Source organism: Siphateles boraxobius, unplaced genomic scaffold (genome assembly GCF_051911475.1).
Source record: "Siphateles boraxobius isolate OS27281-9 unplaced genomic scaffold, OSU_SipBor_1 41, whole genome shotgun sequence".
NCBI classification, from domain to species: Eukaryota; Metazoa; Chordata; class Actinopteri; order Cypriniformes; family Leuciscidae; genus Siphateles; species Siphateles boraxobius.
Genome location: NW_027509042.1, coordinates 8,359,554 through 8,376,471, shown reverse-complemented (window position 1 = coordinate 8,376,471; position 16,918 = coordinate 8,359,554). Strand labels below are relative to the sequence as shown.

Sequence of the window (16,918 nt, the reverse complement as noted above, 5' to 3'; positions counted from 1 at the left end):
AGAGGTGCAAACTCAGGCCTGAGGATTAAGACACCCTTACACAAAACCACAGGAAAGACTGTTTTGATGTTACCTCTCACACCACATGCTGTGTGATAAGAAGAAAGAAAAAAGGAAAAAAGATCTGTAACACAGGGTTGAAAAGTCCCTTCATGGGGGTTTCACTGCTGCGTGTTTCAAAAGAAAGGGCCCGTCGGCACAGCGCAAAAATAAATATGCTGCGTGATCTTGGTGTAAGGTCTACCAAACGTGACTTTTTTCAGTCTGTCTTCGTAAACTCTCACACTATAGTTAGCATATTAAACGCATCATCAAGGTAACACACAACACTAAAAAAAAAAAAAAGCAAGCTAATGTACATCACCAATAAGAAAAAGGAGACGAAACAAGACTATTTAAAGGGGAACTCGGCAACTCTAGCTATTTCTTAGTTGATTTTCACTTTTGTTGTCGCATGTTTTCTCAGCGAGCTACCCCTACAGCTTTGGGGCGTATATTTCACAACAATGTCGTAAAAAAACTCAATTGCGGCACCCTCCTCCCCCTTTCTACCGCTGCTCATGTGCATTTGTTATTATCGGAGCCGGCCAACTTTATCGTGTGGAGCTATGTCTACCGGGGTGGGTAATACATCATACACATTGAGGGCAGCTTGTGTGTTTATGTAGAATTGCTGTAAAGCAGTTTGTGTTTCTCGCTCGTTCTCGCTTCTCACGAGACTTCCTATTTCCAACTTACCGGGACGTTAGTCCCCATGTTGCAAGGTTGGTTTTCTGCCTGGGAACGCTAGGGGGAGCGGGGAAAGTCACTTTTCTCACCAGAACAGGTTATTAAACCATCCAAATGATTTCTAAACGGTTTTATTAAGTTGAAATAGATAATTCGCCTTTAATTAAAAATATATAATCATATGTGATGACACGCACCTCTTGGAATGTGCTGTTATTTTTTTCAAGGTTAATTATATGGTAAAAAGTTTTTACTAGCAAAAACCATCAATTTGACCGTATTTTATGGTAAAATTACATAATGCACATGTTAAAGGGATAGTTCACCCAAATTGAAAATGTTGTCATCATTTACTCGCCCTCATGTTATTCCAAACCTGTGTGAGTTTCTTTCCTCTGCTGAATACAAAAGACGATACTTTGAAGAATATGGGTAACCAATGAGTTGATGGGCCCCATTGACTGAATGGTATGAAAAGAAAAAAATACTATGGAAGTCAATGGGGCCCATCAACTGTTTGATTACTCATATTCTTCAGAGTATCTTCTTTTGTGTTAAGCAGAAGAAAGAAACTCATACAGGTTAGGAAACATTTTTTGGTGAACTATCCCTTAAAACCATTTATAGGTTTTCACCATATATGACAAGCTAACATGCACTTTTGTCTGACAAAAAACAACAATGATTTATTTAAAGTTGAAAATGCAGGTTTAGTTGACTTTAAACTATTCAGGTGAGCATTGACTGCATCTGGGTGTCTGTGACTGAAATTTCCCCCTGCTACTTTCTGCTTTTGTTTTTCCGTTAGCAAAATGTGACCCCACTAAAAGCCACAAAACGTCAGGGCATTCCAAGATCGGTGCCATGTCTCTTCGTTGTGGTATGACTGGGCTGCCCACATATTGATTTACGCAACCCGAATTACCTTTCTGCCGTCCCGGGGGACGACCAAAAATCTCTGTGCAAATTTGCTCAGCCACTTCGCATGCAGAGGAAGAGTCGGTAACTTGAGATCGAGCTGGTCCAAATGGATTCCTGTGAAGGTGACGATAGAGAATAATATCTCCGCAGAGATGATCGTTTTTGACAGTGTAATATTACTGGACGATAAATATACAGCGCTGAGGAGGCAAAAAAAAAAGAGGGAGGAAAGCTGCCGCCAGCTAAGTACGAAAGCATAAATAAGGTATTTTACCTTCGTCAGTTATCCGTCTTTTGACACGCAAGCTGAGCACACTGTAATTAACACGGAAAGAGATAATGGGGTCTCTACCCGCTGATCAATCTGCCATATAGATCATCCGTCTCTTTTACAATGCCACGTTAACATTATTTTAAAAAAGAGTGAGAAAAAAAATTCAGCCACAGATATAAAAGCTACTGTAGCTTGATACTGTCTATGGGTTTATTGAATGGCTGTTTACACCATGTTCACAAAAGAGCCGCTCTTTTCTGCATACAGCACATAAATACATACATCAATGCAAAATGGTGCGGCTGTCCGTAAGACTGTATTGACTGACTATTGGGTCTATTAGATAATGGACTCAAAAACAAGTGAATTGTGTTTACAAGAGACAAAACTAAAGTGCCACAAGACAGAGATGCTACTACTCTACTCAGGAAGCATAAGCTGTAGTGGTGTGTGTGTGTTTCTGTAACCCAACCGGGAGATAAACAGGCCTGTTGTTTGTTTGTATTTCTCAGCTCTGCACATGTTTGTCAGGTCTAGATCCACTTTCACAGATTTACTGCTCCTGTCCCCTCTGGCCTAGTGTACACTAGTGTTCTCAGAGACCGCTTTAATGGACAGATTCCTGTTCCTGCTCTCCAGGGGACAGGCACAAACACGTCAGCTACACGAAGCTATAGTCGAGCCGTAGCCTAGTGGTTAGCGCACATGCTCTGAGACTTCGGGTTTGTAAGTTTGAGCCTTGCTGGTGTAATTTTGCATGCTGTTGTCCCTTTTCTTTGCATTACTTCCCAGTGTACCATTCAAAATAAATGATATTAATTAAATATTATTATATTTTATTAATTAGAATTACATTACCACTCAAAAGTTTGGGGTCAGTAAAACCTTTTAATGTTTTTGAAAGTCTCCAATGATCCCCATGGCTTTTATCAAAAATACAGTAAAAACTGAAATATTGTAAAATATTATTATGATTGGAGATAACAGTTTTCTATTTTAATTTATTTCTGTGAAGACAAAGTTGAATTTTCAGCATCATTACTCAAGTCTTCAGTGTCACATGGACCTTAAGAAATCATTCTAATATGCTGATTTGGCGTTCAAGAAATATTTCTTATTATTATCAATGGAGAAAACAGTTGTGCATTTTTTACAAATACTTTTATATAGTTTTTTCCAACAGAGTTCAAAAGTTCAGCAATTATTTGAAATATGCATTTAATAATGTAAAAGTCTTTAATGTAACTTCAATTTAATGCATGATCAATTTAATGCATATTGCTGAATAAAGTATTAATTTCTTTGAAAAAAAGTTTGCTGAACACAAACCTTTGAAAGAGTGCATGCCACAAAAGTGCATGGACAAAAAAATATTATAAAACAGATAGTTATAAATGGATAGGAAAAAATCATATTTTACTTCAATGTACAGTATGCCCAGCGTGGACCAAAGAGTTCCTGGTTTAAATCAGTCTGACGAATCCTTCACTGAATGAACTCACTAAATCAGACAAAGCTCTTGTGAATCAGCTTCTGACTCACTTGCTAAAAAAAACAACAATTTGTAATAGTAAGGCTGCGTCTCATTTCTCTGTCTTACCCCTTCTTTTTTCTTATTTTTTATTTAATTTTTTTTACTATTTTTGGTCGCATAGAGAAAATTTTACTGACCACAAACTTTTGTACTTTTGTGTATATGTATATGAAAAAAATACTAAGTAGAAAATACTGCATCCAATTAAATCCACAAAAATATGGCAATTAGGTGCTATATCAAACAGTGAACATCATCCACTACAGAAAGTAGTTTAACAAGGACAAATCATAACACCTTGAATCAAAATACCATATCTCCTTAATAAAGCTTTCATGATGTTCAATGTATTCATCATTACCCAAAGTCTGCTCTCTCAGCTCAAACTTCACAGAACTTGTCATTAGTGCAAGGCTAAACGGTCAGTGCGCCACTTCTCCTATTTAGACAAGCGATCCGTGAATAAAAAGTAGATCTGATGTCTCATTGCGTTTTTAGGCCTCATTAAGGCCATTAACCTTATATGATTAGATGGAGAATTTTAATGTCAAAGAACAAGTCACTTGATCTCCCATTGCATTTTCACAAATAGATTTCACAGCCTTTCTCCTAAAAAATATTTAAAAAAATATTTAAAAAAATAAAGAAAATTCACTATACTCCTTCTCTAAGAAAACCCCCCCCACTAATATCTCTAATGTAAGATGACAAAGAAGTTGAAATTGTCCCATAAACAGGAATATGACGAAGGAAGTGCATCTGATTTACATCGGCATGTTGATTGTTTCTGGGGATTGTGGAGGACGTCCACCTCAAATGACTATGAGTGTCACATGCTAATCGCTGATTCAATGCTATACAGCAGTGGTAGGATGTTAATTCTTCTTGTGAGACTGCGTTTGGTTCACTGCGGTGACTAGAAAGGTAAAAGGCCCAAAAAAACCAACACATGACCTTTCTACATATCTGAGACAATTAAACACCCCCCCCACACACACACCCTCGACTGTCCTTCATCCCCCGCTCTCTTTCCCAGTGACCTGCGCTAACCTGTTCTCATCTCTCTTCACCCAGACAGGAAACAGCGTTGAGGGTGTGCTGGTGGATCCAGCTCAGAATCTAGACCAGCTCCACAATACAGGCCACCACCCCGAGCTCCTGCCTGCCCCCAGCAGACCGAAGCAGGGGGGCACATCCTGTGTGAAACCGCATTCTAAACTAGCATCACACTGTAAATAAATGCTTTCTCTTTTATTTGCTCTCTCTCTCTCTCTCTCTCTCTCTCTCTCTCTCTCTCTCTCTCTCTCTCTCTCTCTCTCTCTCTCTCTCTCTCTCTCTCTCTCTCTCTCTCTCTCTCTCTCTCTCTCTCTCTCTCTCTCTCTCTCTCTCTCTCTCTCTCTCTCTCTCTCTCTCTCTCTCTCTCTCTCTCTCTCTCTCTCTCTCTCTCTCTCTCTCTCTCTCTCTCTCTCTCTCTCTCTCTCTCTCTCTCTCTCTCTCTCTCTCTCTCTCTCTCTCTCTCTCTCTCTCTCTCTTCTCTCTCTCTCTCTCTCTCTCTCTCTCTCTCTCTCTCTCTCTCTCTCTCTCTCTCTCTCTCTCTCTCTCTCCCTCCTTCCGTCAACTGTCATAGCCTGTGCCTCCAATCACCTTCGAGTCCAAACAGGAAAGTGAAAAGAGAGGGGAGAGATAGGAGATATGGGCGTTAATTTGCTGCTCACTGCAAGTTGCTCTGGTGTTTCCTTTAAACACACACACACACTCACACACGCACACACGCACGCACGCACACACGACCACACACACGCACACACACGCACACTGGGCCAGCTGGCTGGGACTCCATCCCGGACTTGTGTTATTTTCCTGATACTCAACGTTACAACATCGGCCCACCACCGGCCAGCGAAACAGGAAGTTAGGAAGCTAGGTGTAACAAAGCTTTTGTGAAGGCGGAGAAGGGACAGTGAATAAGACTGAATAAACTCCACTAAAGCAGTCATTAATATCACACTGATTTGCGGTTATATTGCAGAGCTAATCTAACAGAGACAGTCACAAATGAGATCTCTCAAATATCTCAATTGTTACTCCTGCAAAGCAATGAGGTTAAAAGGAGAGGAACTGAAGATGTTTGCCTTGCTGATTTTTCTCTTGAGAAAAAGACTAATAATTGACCATTCGCAATAGTTCCGCAGAGATCTCAACATTCTTAAAATGAAAGGTTCCAAAAGGAGGTTATCATCTCAATGAATAGAACAGTACATTGGACAGTTTTTCACAGAACCATTTTTTCTTAGTGTTAAGAACATCAATAATATAAAGATACTTTTTCAACAATAATGTTTTTGCAACCATAGATTTCAATAAAGAACCTTTTTTAAGAGTGAATATCTGAAAATATGCTCAAGATACAATCTAGTAAGTCTGTAATACGTCTGTAATCAAAAGTCACAGATTTCAATGTGATCTCAAACATTTCTTATCAAATTGAAAATTGAGCTGAGCCATCAACCTCTACAATTGTCCATTGTTTCTATTTAAAATCCCCCCAATAAATTGAAGGTGAAACATTGTTTAAATTTGAATAAATGGAGCCTCTTACTGCATGGCAACAATGGCCACGTACACACTACAGCTAAATTCGGTCGTCACTTCACCTTTTAATGCTTAATCCCATTCTGTCCACACACAGTTCAGTATTTTATGGGAGTGACAACCCCATTCCACAACTGAATTAACTCCTGAAAAATGTAGGTAGTGACAACCGTATTTACAAAAAATCTACAGAAACCTTATGGAACCATACTGAACAACTAGATGTTAACGACATACGATGAGAGATACATCTCTCATGCATGTTAAAATACATATTTTAATGTGCATGTATCTCTTGTCTATAAGCGCTAAGAGCCTGACTCATTCTTGTTGATAATTTAGGGGACTCACTCTCGCTTTTAAATGCGGTTTTCACTCCTTAGACTTTACAGTGTGTGCGTGGCAAAAAAAGCTCATTTGTGTCTGTTTTTATTTAGGGAAAACCTCTGAAACCAAATCATTACTTGAAGTTCTCAGTTATGTTTCATTTAGGTCTCCTGAGATATTAAAGACCTTTCTTTCCTGTTTATCTAGAAAGAAAATGTATGACTAACTTACTGATTCAGCACTGACCTTTTCAAAGAAATGACACACATTCAAAAATGACCATAAACAGATTAATTTATCAAATAAAATCTGATTACAGAGAAGTGAATTAAGAGAAATATGACAGGATGGGAAACAAACCTGCTGCAACTACAAGGACGTACAACAAAGGTGTTCATAAAATCAGCCTTGAGTGAGGTGGACACATCCAGCATTGAGACCCCTGCATTAGCCTGCGGTGTGTGTTACACAGAAGCAATTAAGGCAGGCTACTGATCAAATGAACTTTTTAGTGTGTGTGTGCTGTGTTAAGTTGTGAAGCAGGCCGTATGTTGAGCCACTGCTAAATGAGTGTTGAGTTTCAGTTGCCCAGTCAGAGGGCTGTAGGCCCAATGTAAATACATGCGTGTGTGTCCGGCCCTGTGGATGGCAGTCAATAACCAGATGCTTGGAAAAAGCTTGGAAAAACATCACACAGTACTTGCATTTCCATGCCCGTCGGGGTGGTCTTGAACTGTGTGTGGGGGGCTGCTAGGCTGTTGTTAATTGCACAGCCACAAATATGCAACTGGCCAGTACATGATTCAATCTGTACTCAATTCGCTAAACAGCATTTTTCTGCTTGACTGACTGATGGACAATGGTACAATTACAATGATTTGCTTAATCTATCTGTCAAACCAATCACAGAGGATAATTTTATTGCTCAAGAGACTTGGAGTTCAACTTTGTCTCAAATGTTCCTCCATGAATGAAATTGTCGTACAGTAAGTGTATAGAGCTAAAATATTAATGTCGATTGAATAGGTCAAATAATGTGATTGTGGGAGATTTTTATGAGAATTTTTGAGATCATATTGGAATCTCTTGAACTTTTTGTACAGCATGGATTGAAACTCTAGAGCAGTAGTTCTCAACAAGGGGGCAGAGGTCTCAGGATGACATACATTTAATAATTAATTTAATATATTAACATCACCAGTTTCTGTTAAAAGAAAAGTTTGGAAAAAAGCAATTTTGTCATAATTCCATTGAATAGTGTTGGACAATGGAGTAAAAAAGGTTGAGAATCCTTGCTCTAAAGCAGATAATGTACATGAAATACTTCTGGGGTGTTTATTAGGAGAAAATTCTGACAATCAAGAGTCAAGTCACTTTCCATTTAATCTAACTACTGTGAATGAGAAATAAAGAGATGTTATAGAAATCTCATTCGTTATTTCTCTTTACTATAGGATGAAATTTGCTTTTGATGAGCATCAAGGTCCAATTTTATATTTTTCTCTATCACTTTACAATCAGATGAACAAAGAAAATCATTGTCAGCAAAGTGAGATGTTAATCACTGATGGTGAGAATATGTGGAGATGTCTTGGGCTAGTCCAACTCAAATGCAGGGGTATGCTGAGATTGTCCAAAGTTTATTACCCAGAAAAGATGATAAAGAAATGGTAGCATCTGTTTTATTGTTGCTTCAAATTAACCTTCAACTCTGGGAAAAAAAAAAAAACTGTTGGGTGACCTCTCTATTTTATGTAATATTATTCATACCTCCCTACACACACACACACACACACACACACTGCATCGTGCATCACTCTGCATAGTGAAATGTCAGAGACACAAAGGGCGTACCAACACACACAAGTTACAATAAATTATGGTGAGAAATTGCAGTATGTGATGCATTTTAGTAACTAGTTACTAAACAAAAAAATAAGATATGTAGTTACTAATTCTTTACATTTTCTGAAGAGAATGAGAGTTGTGTTTTCCAACATGAGTGGTTGCTAGGTAGTTACTAGAGGTGTAACAGTACAAATAACTCAAGGTTTAGTTTTTATCGCGAGGGTCACGTTCATGGTTTCGGTACGATTCGATATGTGCTGTGCAGGGAAAAAAGGACTACTGTAATTAAAAAAAAAGTTAAAAAAAGAAAGACAAAAATACATTAGATCATTGATACAAATAAAATAAATAGTTCTTTTCAGGTTTTTCAGGTATCTAACAGTAGTTTTCAGGTACAGAAATTGAAGTAATACTCGACAAGATGGGCATGTTGAAATCATTTTTGTGTGAATTTGTCCGTTGCAACTTGAAAGAGAACTAGATATTTGCGCGCTGTCCGAGACGTGGGTTTGCATGCTTAGAATGAGTGCACATACAAATCTTTGGCCAGGCTTAAATAAAAATTTTTGTTTAAACACAGATAGCATTGTGTGCTGTTCAGGTCTTACCTGCGCTTGCGTGCTATCAACACCTGGGGTGATGACAGCGTAAATGACTGGTCATTTTACAGCATACGGTACTTGCATTAAACAAAGTTTATGGGGAATTAATTAATTACATTTATGTAGCACTTTTCTTGGCACTCAAAGCGCTTCACATAGCATGGGGAATCTCCTCAAGCACAATCAATGTGCAGCATCCACCTGGTAATGTGACGGCAGCCATATTGCGCCAGAACGCACACCAGCTTATTGGTAGAGAGGAGACAGGGTGATGAAGCCAATCAGTTTATATGGGGATTATTAGGAGACCATTTTGATGGACAGAGGCTTATGGGCAAATTTGGCCAGGATGCCGGGGTTAAACCCCTACTCTTTTACGAAGGAAATCCTGGGATTTTTAATGACGACAGAGAGTGAGGACCTCGGTTTAACATCTCATCCATCGACAGAAACAGCCTAACTGTGTCCGTTTCAGACTTTATTTTCAACATATCGTATTATAGATGCGTATGCATCGTTCGTTTTAAGATGAACCGCGATCCAAGTGCATGCCCAACCGTGGGTGGAGAACGGTATGATTTTTACCCGAGATGTGATTACAACCCTAGAAGTTACCAGGGTGTTCTGCGTGGTTACTAACTGGACTTTTTTTACTTATGTAAAAAGCAGTTAAAACCAAGTCACAATGCAAGAATATTTTCAGCCATTTTATAACCTGGCAGACAAATAGAAAACTCCTCTCTACAACAACTGCACGATTTTTGAAGGAATCATTCTTTTGAGACAGAATCGGTTCATCTAGATCTCAGAACAAGACTAAATGACTTCTTCATGAATCAAACTGAACTCAAACTGAACTTCTCGAATTTAACTCACAAAGGTAAACAGCTCACTGTACAGGAAGCATTTTGGTGAAAAACAACTTTTATTTTGATCTGTTCCTCACACAAACCCAACGTAAGAATTTAAAAGACTTGTAATATAGCACGTGAGTCATATGGACCATGCTTTTGATACTTTCACCTTTCTCTGTGACCTTTTTGAAACCCGAAACCACCAGTCCCCATGTGAATGTGAACTATTTGCATGGGAAAGAACAACCAGTAGAATGAAGAAAAAAAAACAGAGGTTTGGAACAACATAAAGGTGAGTAAATGATGAAAGAATTTGCATTTTTGCATTAACTATATCTTTAAATATAATAACATAGGTCCTGGAGCAAAACTGGTGGGCAAATGCACCATCAGCAGTTGTGCAAGTCAAATAAGGAAGAGAGAGAGAGAGAGAGAGAGAGAGAGAGAGAGAGAGAGAGAGAGAGAGAGAGAGAGAGAGAGAGCGAGAGAGCGAGAGAGCGAGAGAGCGAGAGAGAGAGAGAGAGAGAGAGAGAGAGAAAGAGAGAGAGAGAGAGAGAGAGAGAGAGAGAAAGAGAGAGAGAGAGAGAGAGAGAGAGAGAGAGAGAGAAAGAGAGAGAGAGAGAGAGAGAGAGAGATAGAGAGAGAGAGAGAGAGAGCGAGAGAGCGAGAGAGCGAGAGAGCGAGAGAGCGAGAGAGAGAGAGAGAGAGAGAGAGAAAGAGAGAGAGAGAGAGAGAGAGAGAGAGAGAGAGAGAGAGAGAAAGAGAGAGAGAGAGAGAGAGAGAGAGAGAGAGAGAGAGAGAGAGAGAGAGAGAGAGAGAGAGACCCCTAAGTGCTTTCTCTCGCTGGCACAGAACAATGATTCACGCCATTCCCTGCTGTATCCCACAAATGAGGCATTACGTACAGCAGTTACTCCAGGAAATACATCCTCTCTGTTCCTCTCAACACTCATTTCATTCCCATCTTTCTGTTTTCCTCTATTCATCCTCCACTTCACATTGTATCAGAGCAGGCGGAAGGTCTCCCGCCACGACAGGCTGCAAAATAACAACTGTCACCTTCAGCACAATTCATTAAAGCAATTTAACGTTGCCGCCTTCCAAAGTAATTCTTATAATTGAAATTTAATTCTCCTACGATATTATTCTTTGGAAGGAGGGGGTTAATTGACATTTGTGGTAATTAATTGCCAGGCAGAGAGATGTTTATGTGGAGAAGTTAAAAACAAAAAGTGGCACGGAGAGCAAAAGAGAGGGGCGACGTGCTGAGACGGTCTCATCATCACAGCCGTCCCTCCTGCGGATTAAAGGAAAGGAGAAGGATGGAGGGATAGAAGGAGCGACTTCACCTCGCAGTCGGGGATTTAATTGTGCAAGGATTCCATTACTTCGGCACAAATGTCACGTTTGCTTCTGATCAGGGGCAAAGGCAGGGACTGGCACCGTGCCAGTTCTAAAGCACAGAAAAGTGTTCTGCCAGTCGCAAATATACAAGCATGCTCACACGAAGCTGCAAAGTAAAAAGACAGGAAGGCTCGTGAACGACGGCCAAATGTAAGTGTGAAGGGACAGTGGCATAAAAAGTGGGGCAAAGGCAGAAGTATCAACCATTGAGTAGAAGAAAACAAACCCAGCCCAGATAAAAATAAAAAATAGTTCAGGATGACTGTTCTCGTAGACAAGACATAGGAGATCTCTTTAATATGTCAGGATTTTTTTTCTTTTTTTCTTCCAAAACTAAACATTTACAGTATGTCAACAATTGCTTTATTTGTTTCCATTTTTATTTTTCCAAGGGACTTTTATGAGAAACTTCTGAGACAAAGTTGATAATTAATTGAAGTACATGTGAAAAAAAAACATTACGTCTTCTGAGATATGAAAAAGCAATTAAAAAAAATCATCCGGGTGTAGTGAAAATCATACAACCTTATAACTACAATGCAAAAAAAAGAAGAAAAAAAAGATGCAGCACAGCAGATAATATTCAATCGTGTGGTTTCAAGGAAGAAAACTGAAGATAACATACCACAGTCACTTGTTTGGATGAGATTGACATTCCATTGTTCTAATCAGAATTCAGAAAAGGGAACACAGGGGCGGAACCATTGGATACGGTGCAGACAGCTCAATCTGAAATACAAAATAAGTAAAAAAGACAAGAAAGACACAAGTGCATATTAAGATCAGCAAAATTACAAACAGGAATTGATACCATTCTCTAAAGGTGGGGGAAGTCCCTTAAATTCACTAAACCCACATAAACCTGGATGATGACTCAAATGAGAAAGGAAAAAGGCAAAACGTGATGAAATCCGACCACAAATGCTTAATTTGGTGACAAATTAATTCCAGAGCTGACCTAAATGCATCTTAACGCATTTTCAGATGTTCAACGGCATGCATTTATGACACTTGTGATATTTACACAGAGCATCTGATAATCAGCTCAAATCTGCAGTGCTGTTCTGATGAATGGTAGTGACTCGAGGGACGACTCATCTAAGAAAATACTGCGGCCACACACTACTTGACAGAATTCTCTGGAACATTAAGTCAGATCCCGTAAGTCGGTGACACGTAGCTTAGACAAATCAGTATCAGTGGAGGTGATTTGCATAGTAAAACGCTTAATGCAGAGGTCAGCAGTTACTCAAGTGTGTTCTCAGTAAGAGCGACAGGGAAACAAAAAGAGAGAGTGACAGAAAAAGGAGGGGGTAAAAGAATGTGAGACGGTGAGAAAAAGAGAGAGAACAGAAAGTGACGAAAACAGAGAGGAGTGTCTGTCCTCCGTTAACCTGGCGCAGGTCTTCTTGGTGGCATTTTATTAGTGCAAGGGCAAATTGCTTGGCTATTGATGCCATGCTATTCAACAGAAGGCTAGGCGATACATTTCATATTTTACGATGTATCCGGAAGTATTTATATGGCAATATAAAATTAACCAACAATTCGAACATTGCAATGATTTTAATGCACTTTTTATTTGCCTATTAATTTTCCAAAAGACTACAGCACACTGGTTACTACTTTCACAATGAGAGAGCCAAGACAGAGATATCTTAATAGTGCTTAAACATGATTAGCAAATGCAAATTGAGTTGGGAAATTCGTTTGAGTACAACCAACATATGTCATGTTTTAAAAAGCTTAGTAAAATATATGTTGTTTATTGATATTGCTTATTAATAAACATTTTATATATTTATTAATATTACTGTTTATTATTTTTTGTACTTTCGGTTTGCAGTTTTATATTGGTGCTGGAATAAAAATAATAAAATACTGATTTAGTGAAAAACCACATGCCTTGATGTCTAACTACATTTTACTATTTTTATTTCAAACATTTTGAATCAATTTAGCAACAATGTCAAAAAAACAAGACTTCATGAGACTGTCTATTTTTCTCTCTATCTCTATATACACACACACACACACACACACACACACACACACACACATAAAAAAAAAACACTAAGATTTAAATAATTTAAAAAAAACTAAAAAACTCAGGTACATACAAACTCAGGCCCATCCCCACCTAGAGGCCAAATATTCACAGTCTGCCCCCAACAGACCCAATTTTTTTTTTTTTTTTTTTTTTTTTTAAATCAACCCTTGCATTACAGCTCATCTCCATGTAATTCCTCTGCATGGAATTCAGCAAGCTCTAACCCCCTTAGTTGGCCGCATTCCTCTGTTCCGTGTCGGGCGCTGAGCAGCTTCAGATAAGAGCCGCTCTGATTAGCCGCCCGCGTTCTTGTCATTGCTGCAGAAAATACACAATCCCAAAAGACCCCTCGCTGGTATTTATGACTCTCACATCACTGAACTCCAAAAATAGGGAGTTTAAAAGGAGCAATAGGACATAGCTACAGGTATAAAGAGAGAGAAAAGGAGGAGTACTGTAGTATTTGAAGAACAGCTAGAGCACATGAAAGTGAAAGAGAGGTGGAAACTACTCCAGGACAAAGGTGGATCATCCAAACTTCCTTGAAAGAGAGGAAGAAAAAATAAATAAATAAAAATTAGCCATATTTATATAAACCTTTAAATCCAAATTTTTACATCTTTACCAACAGGAAGTAGAATAAAACAAAAATGATCTTGTGGCAGGACACTTAAAAAGAATAAAAAATGTAGCCTAGATAGATTAGTCAAACGCACTCATCGTCTACTTAATTCTTAAATGACAAGGCAAACAGTGTATATCCACGTACATTTTATAGTTCTAAACTCTTTGCCAGCAGCAGTTAAATTTGTAAATCTGTAGCTACTTTTACTACTATACAAAACCTGATCATTTAATTGATAATTTACATTTAAGCAGGCAGTAAGTTTTTCTCACCTGTTTATTTCATATCTTAAGCCATATCATTTATTTCTTGTTCAGTGAGAAATACATTATGTCTTTGAGACATCTATAGGCTTCTATCTTAAATACGTATACAGTGGCTTGCGAAGGTATTCAAACGCCTTAATTTTTTCCACATTTTGTCATGTTGCTGCCTTATGTTAAAGGGACATTGTGTAGGAATTTCTCCCATCTAGCGGTGAAATTGTATTTTGCATTCAAACGAATTGTGCTCTCCAGCGCCTCGCTTTTTCAAATGCGTGTTGCATCTACGGTAACTTAGCTGTTATGTACCAAAAAGCTATGACAGGATGTCTTCTAATAGTACTTCGTCGAGTTTCCCTTCGGGTGAACAAGTTTGTTATTTCAAACAAACTAATGTTACAGTATGAATAATAAAAGTGCAATGCAGCCTTTTAAACTTGCCGGGGCAGTGAAGCGCCTCTCACTGCTCTGCTCCTCCGTTTCTGCTGCTTTCAGTTACGTGACGCTGGCTCTGAACGAAAACGCGTTGTGGAAACGCGTTGGCCTAGTACTTTTTGACCCTCTCTGCTATTATAGTTTTTCAAGATGGCGGAACGACATGGAAGCCGAGGATAAGTCAGATAATTGGCAGAGGTATTTGTACACCATTGAGGACATATTTATGAATAAAAATATTGATTTTAGATAATAAAATGCCTAAAAAAACTACACATAGTCCCTTTAAACTACTTTAAATTACTTTTTTTATTAATCTATACTCAACACACCATAATGATGAAACAAAAAACAGATAAATTCTGTTGTATTGAAGGTTCACAGAAGCATGTAGCCTCCATTATCCTTAAATGGACGAAGTTTGGAACAACCAGGCCTCTTCCTAGAGCTGACCTCCAAGCCAAACGGAGCAATTGATGGAGAAGGGCCTTGGTTAGAGTGGTGACCAAGAACAAGAAGCTGATGGTCACTCTACTTAAGCTCCATGATCATTTATGAAGATGTGAGAAATTTACAGAAGGACACTTCACTGATCTCAGCTTTATGACAGAGTGGCCAGACTAAAACCTCTCCTCAGTGAAGACACATGAAAACCAACTTGGAATTAGCAAAAAAAGCACCTAAAGGACTCTCTCAGAATGTGACAAAAACAAGATTCTCTGGCCTGGCAAACCTCCGTTACAAGCATCATGTGTGGAGAAAACCAGGCACTGCTCATCACCTGCACAATACTCTACCATCCCAACAGTAAAGTTTGGTGGTAGCAGCATCATGCTGTGGGGCTGTTTTTCAGAGGCAGGGAGCAGAAGAAAAGCTCCATGATACAAAATACAGAGTTAGCCATAATAAAAAAACCTAGTCCAGAGCATTCAGAACCTCAGACTGGGCAGAATGTTTGCCTTTTAACAGGACAATAACCCTAAGCACACGGTTAAGACAATGCAAGAGTGGTTTATGGGAAACTTTGTGAATGTCCTTGAGTGGCCCAGCAAGAGGCTTGAACCCAGTCGATCAACTCTGGAGTAACCTGAAAATGGCTGTTCAGTGTCCACCAATGGTCCCCATCCAACCTGACCATGCTTGGGAGGATCTGAGGAGAAGGATGGCAGAAAATAGCTAAATGCAGACGTGGAAAGCTTGTCACATCATACCCTGGCTGTAAAGTTGCTTTAATTATGCTTAAGTATTTAAACTCTTAACTCAGTGCCATGTACTTATTTCAGTTTTTCCTTTCTAATAAATTTGCAAAGTTGTCACAGATCTGTTTTTAAAATTGTCATTATGGTGTATGCAGTGTAGACTGTGAAAAAAGTCATTTAAAGTAGTTTAACACAAAGCAACAACATAACAAAATGATAAATACGAAAGGGTTTGAATACTTCTGCAAGATGGACTCCAATAACAGTGTCAAAACATCTCAAAGATGATCCAAATGTCACAACAAAGGGTCCAAATACTTATGTCAATGTGATATTTCATATATATATATATATATATATATATATATATTTGCTAAGTTATCATAAATCTGGGCGTGGCTTTGTCATGATGAGGAATGGCCTGTTGGTTGATGTGAAAAAAATGTTCAATGTATGAATGATCAACCTCAAAGCACTAACATCTTCCTCTGGGCACACAAGAACTCAAAGGTTTGACTCAGCCATTTCATTTTGGTAACACACCAGCTGCTCAATACAACACCCCTCGGCATCTCCAACATGTGGTTTTAATCCACACGTTTCACACAAATTGCCAGCCCTGTCAGTCTCAGACAGAAACCAGTTACCAGCCACTTTAGAGTAGTTTGATAATTGCCAGTTATTTGTGTGTCAAATTTCCCACAACTGCGAAAATACTAGAGAAAAGTCACACTGTGTGTGATAAAATGTACAACACTCATGATATTGCTTCTGCTTTATATCAAAGATGTTGTCTACCCATCCATTACAATGAGACACATAATCTAAAATAAAAGAGAAAAAATTAGAGCAATTTAACCTGCTACCAAATATTTTACAAAAACCCTCTTTAATATGAAGCATATATAACTTAGCAACATACTGCATAAATAACTGTTTTCACACAGATCTCCTAAAACTTCTCTAATCAGGTTAGGCGCCATATTAAATTTAATGCAGATGAAAACGAGGCTGTTAGGGATAGATGTACAGGTCCAAGATCGCTTAATCTTTGGAGCTTTCGTCTACTGAAAGTTGCTTTTTTTTTCAGAAAGAAGTTTTAACAGCTGAACAATCAGAATTGTGTTAAACAACAGTACAATCCATTAAACGGGCTGTATTCTATCCCTCTCATCCTTGTTTTTCCTCAAAATCAAAAAAAAGTCTATACAATGAAATAGTTCCAAACAAAGCCACTGCAGAATTATCCAGCAAACATTCA

The 16,918-nt window shown here is 38.6% G+C and overlaps 1 protein-coding gene across 13 annotated transcripts in view; it reads right to left on the bottom strand.

Moving 5' to 3' along the window:
* foxp1b (forkhead box P1b) overlaps positions 1-16,918 on the bottom strand; it is a 189,399-nt gene that overhangs the window by 150,458 nt on the left and 22,023 nt on the right. For 11 of the 13 annotated variants that reach the window (XR_013192963.1, XM_077198089.1, XM_077198081.1 and 8 more), the window contains one exon: positions 11,711-11,814. The exons of the other annotated variants lie outside the window; for them this stretch is intronic. The gene's annotated coding sequence lies outside the window, so the exon portion shown is untranslated. The remainder of the gene's footprint in view (positions 1-11,710; positions 11,815-16,918) is intronic. 13 annotated transcript variants of the gene reach the window in all.